This window comes from Phalaenopsis equestris, unplaced genomic scaffold, assembly GCF_001263595.1.
Source record: "Phalaenopsis equestris unplaced genomic scaffold, ASM126359v1 Scaffold000107, whole genome shotgun sequence".
NCBI lineage: Eukaryota > Viridiplantae > Streptophyta > Magnoliopsida > Asparagales > Orchidaceae > Phalaenopsis > Phalaenopsis equestris.
This window is the reverse complement of record NW_018164549.1, coordinates 10408-15981: the sequence shown is the minus strand read 5'-3', so window position 1 is coordinate 15981 and position 5574 is coordinate 10408.

The following is a 5574-nucleotide window of genomic DNA, read 5'->3' as shown; positions in this document are numbered from 1 at the left end:
AGCCGGGTAAATGATGCTGAACCAGCGGGTCGATTGGACCGGACCGGTAGTTGGATGGTCGGATGGGCGGCTTTCGTAGGGTACTTCACCGTTTGAACCGGTATGGCTATGAGAATGTAAGGTGCAAATGCAATGAGCCAACGGTTACACAAAAAGATAAAGGTGGGGATTGCCTTTTAAGGAAATAAATTCTATATAACCTTTGAACTAGAGTATCTCGAAAGAAATATAATTTTTCACATTCATAACTGGTCAAAAAAGTCATAGTAGAAACCGTGATTTTAAATATTTTAATCATTCTTCTCATGAGTGAGAACATCTACGCAGATGATATTCATTTTGAATTGCAATGATATTCTTGACCATGAGGAGGGTGATGGCATCAAACAAATAGTTTCGTGGAATTGTGGCATAAAAGATAAATTGTGATTATTTCAATTAGCTTAGCTTGCAGCAGGCTTTGCCAATAGAGATGAATTATGAGGAAATTGAGAGGTCTAATGAATCAAATTTTGATGAGAAGTCGGTGGCAATGAATTGAAGATGAAGGAGATATTGGAGGGATTAGAGATTGGGATAGGGTTATATCAGAGCATTCTACGTTAGAAAAAATGCTCACCGGTAACTTGGAGAAGTCTTGATTGGTTTGGGTGATGTAGTCCAATAAACAATTCATCAATGTTGTGACCTATCTCATGATTAAGAACATCATCCTCAATTTCTAACCTCACTCATGAGAATCTTAGTTGACCACTAAATGAAATTGCAATGTAAGAAGCAATTTTAGAATATAAAAGATTATTTCTCATTGGGGGTATTTTGATCTAAAACCATTTTAGAGAATAGTTGCCCAAATACATATAAAAATGGGACATTTGTGCATATAGATGTAGTATGACAACTAAAGTGTAATTTATTTTCAAAAATATGTATATGATATTTTTTCAAAATTTTAAAAATAATTTTTTGAGAACACAAGCATTACATTAAGATTGGTACATAAAGATGCGCGAACACATATTCATACATGTACATATACAAATATTAACTTCCTAATGATGACTTTCTTATTATCAATAATCCTTATATTATAAAATATTGAATTATTGATGTATATTTTTGGCACCATGGATAGTAGTTGGAACCTTCTAAACTATCTTATTCTTTCAATGATGGAGTATGCCTTTGGAGTACGTTGAAAGAGTTATGATTAACAAAGGGAAGAATCTAGCTCAATTTGAACTAAGTATGCTCCAATTATGGTCATAAACTCAAACATGTCGAATTCAAGTTAAGCTCACTTTTGAATTAAAAATGAATCAATCTAAAGCCAATCCAGTTTTTCGATACAAATAGGGCGTTAGGAATAGGCTACACTAGTAGAGCGATAACAATTAGTTAGCATAATTGAATTACAACATTCAAGAACATAACTCAAAATAAAATTGGTCAATGTTTACCATAAATACATGAAAAGAATAAGCAAATCCTTTTAAATTGTGTTAGATAATGCAAATTCTATCAAACAATAAAAATTTCAAACACTAACACAAAATAGGATATGAATCTCGCTAAAGCATGTAGAGCCAAATTTGTATAAGCTCGAGCTTATCTTCTTTCAAATTTTGGCTTTCAAGTAAGGCTCGAGCTTCACTCTAATTAGGGCCTAATTTCAACTTTTTTTTTGATAACTCGACCGTTTATCCAATAAATTGAGCCAATATGCCCCAATTGGTGGACCTATATATTGTTAGGAAAAAAATTCATGTGGGTAGCATACTCAAAAAATACATAAAAAATACACTATATATGTTCAAATGAGATTCATGAAAACATTAAGATTAAAATATAAACATATTTATGAAAAAACAATAAGGTAATTACTTTAAATAAAGTTTAACATCATTATTTATCATGAGACAAAATTTGCCTTAAATTGTTGCTTATGCCTGTTTTTCTCCTGCTTATTATGATGCCAAAACGGCTTTATTAATGACATTTATGACCATCCATACACATAAGAAAAAAATGAAATAAGTATGCATCCAAGATCCTTTATAGTTAGTTAGCCATTATAAAAGAGCTAAATGGCTGCTCTGTTTGCTTTGGAATGCATTAGACAGTTTTAACAATTTTCTCTTTTATAAGAGTTGAAAGATATTAATCAAAACTATTTTCTGCCGTATGATTGGAGATGATACCACCAACCATAAGGATAAGGCTACACCCAGTGCTAATCAACCAATATCATCATGTTTTCAAAATGATTGCCCCTGAACCATAAACCCTGAACCCTATATTTTAATTTTTGATTTCAATTTCAATTTACATAAATAATAGTTTTTATTTATTTGTATTTACGGTTGTTCACAAACCGACTTAGAGCAGAGCCGGGGCTAACGCAAAATCAGCTCGATTGGATTGAGTTTAAATCAAAATGGGATCGTACTCATTATGTTTGATTTCGAGGTAGCTGGGCTCGAAATTGAATCGAGCTTGATCAGGCTCAAAATCAAAACAAGTCGGCTCAACTTTGAGTTGTTTGGATTCGTTCCAACTCGTAATCGGCTTGATCCGGCTTGAAATAGAAACAAGATGATTCAAGCTGAGTTATTTGGATATGTTTCAGCTCGAAATCAGCTTGTAGCTCTTTATATTTGATTCTATTTAGCATTATATATAATTTATATAAAAAAAGATAATTTGAGTCGATCTTTAGCTAGTTCGAGCTGATCAGTGTATGACTTGAAATCAGCTCGAAAAGAATTTTAAGATTGAAGATTGGGAATCTCAACTTCCTCGAAAACTGAGTTATTTGGATATGTTTCAGCTCGAAATCAGCTTGTAGCTCTTTATATTTGATTATATTTAGCATTATATATATATTTTTTATAAATAAAAAAAAGGATAATTTGAGTCGAACTTTAGCTAGTTCGAGCTGATCAGTGTATGACTTGAAATCAGCTTGAAAAAAATTTGAAGATTGAAGATTGGGAATCTCAGCTTCCTCGAAAACTCCTTTGTCAATGATAAGTTGTTTTTCTCTTCTTGTTCCCGCATCAAGTGAGTGAGATCGGGCAATAATGATAACCTCACCGGTCACAATATTCTAAATAATGATCGAGGTTTTAGGACAAGAAGTTACAAAATTTTCATCACAGGCGTCGGCCATCGCCGAGGCAACAACACCAAGGAGTCGACCCTCTAAAATACTACCTTTTATGATATTACCTATCGGTGGAGGAAGTTTCAGCTTTTGCTGCTTGAAAGATAATTTTTCTTTCACCACCTTCACCTGAGCGACTTCAACGGCATCAGAAGTTGGGCATAGATCCCGAGTCATCTCTTTTTTCAAAACCCGAGTAAGGGTTCTCTTAGCAGTGTAACATCGCCCCGATTGCTTGCAGTTCTTTTGGAAGTGACTTCGTCTTGTCCCTAGCTGTCTGCTGACCTGGTTAGGATTCCCCAGTTGCCTATGTAGGAACCGACCACAAATTGTTTCCTCCCGTCCTTTATTTTATTTTTGACTCCAAGCAGGCGGAGTTTATTCTCGGCTGAGAACATGACAAAATCCTCCTTATCAACCTTGAATGAGTAAAAATGACTGAACATATCAGTCAACCAAATGATCACTTCTAGTCGACAGAAAATAAAAAAATCATGAGCACAATAATGGAGTTTGGAATGATCTGTGCCAAAATAACTCCATCATTGTTGAAAACGCTTTGTAACTCAGAGCACAAGGGTAGTCAAAGGTCTCACTTGAACTTACCTCGATAGAAGAGCATATCTGCACCGACGTTGTCCGTCGGGTGGTCTGACTCCTACCCCTTTCGAAAGACAATATTGTTATAAAAAACATACAACATTTCGATCTCTTTAACATCTTCCGCTAACACGACCAATACATTTGTAGTAGAGTAAGAGCCGAATAGAATGGGGGAGTACTTTGGGGCCATCCTAGTATGAAGCAAGAATTGACTGACATGGAGCTTCGACCTATGGACGCTTCCGTTCGACATATCCGCCGAACGAGAGAGCACAAGCAAGTGAACATGCACTTCTGACAATTTATCGGATATCTCCGAGAGGCCTGTGGTCGGTTGACAGAGTCAGTCGACTAGCACATCGAACAGTCGACCGACATTAAATTTTATTTGCATTACAATGTAAATTTTTACTCAACATACATTGATTCAATGCTTTGGATAATTATAGTAACTGTTGTTTCTTTTTATGTAACTATATTTTGAGACTTCTATAAATAGGAGGCCATGAAATCAATAAAGAGACTTCTTCTTTTTGGATCCTCACATAGGGGAATTTTCTGACACTCTTGACTTACTCTCATATCTCTCTCTCTCACTTCTCTCCTCACAAACTTTAACTCTCGGGGCATGTTTCCAAGAAGACAGTTTAGAATTCAACATCTACTAAATTCATATATCGTTACATGCTGATAAATTATAGTGATATCGATAAATTAATAATTCTAATGTGTCAAAATTTCAACAAAAAAATTTAGCATATTAATTATCTTTTATTGCAAAATAAAATAAAATATTTTCTAATCTAGGAAAAATGAGGATAAAGCCTATTTTGTTGCTCATTAATGAACTTCAATAAACTTTCAGCAATATTTAGTGCTACTTTTTTTTTTTGCTTTAATAAAAAAGATTATAATACACTAATAAGAAAGAAAAGTAAATATGTTAGCATAAGGTAAAATATAATTTTTGTTGACAAAAACAAAGTTTCCTTAAACTATTGATCTAGTTTCAAGCAGAGTTGGGTCGGCTCAAAATTAGCTCGAAAAAATTTAATCTTAAATTTTGTCCCGTAGCTTGACTCGTTTATTTCTATCTGATCTCGATCCGAGCCAAAATTCGAGACGATTTTTTAGTGATTGATAATCTTCAAACTAAATCGCTAAATTCACAGTCCTAACATCAATAGGGTTATTACCGATCCGAGCTGAATTCAACTAAAAAAAAAATTAATTCAAAATTTGGGTACATAGCTCGACCCTTTTTTCGATCTTATCTCAATCCGAGCCAAAAATCTCATCAATTTTTAAACTAATAATGATCTTCGAGCTAAATTCTCAGCCCTAAGTATAACACCATAATATAGCTCACTTTATGTGGATTGTAAACATTTTAAAGCGGCTATAATAAAACAAACTGTCCCTTACTGCTGATGCTGGAAAAAGGTTTTTTAATTGCAGAGCTTAGAAAAAGGTTTTCTAATTCGGGGCATTTACATAATTAGCACATAAAAGGTCACTCAATTTTTTAATTTCACATAAAAAATATCACAATTATCACTTTTAATTTCACGTCAAAATAATGTATATGTTGATGTGTGCTAGAGAATTCAAGGTGGTAGAGTAATGAATTATTGTTTGTAAGTCGCACAAAATCGAGCACACACTCGGATAATAAAAGCGATGGATGGAAACAGTAGATATTTTTACGTGTAAAACTAATAAAGGGAAAAACAACGGGGCTAACTGACCAAAAGAAAATATGTTGAGATTTTCATACCTATTTTATACTGATTTTGATGATATTG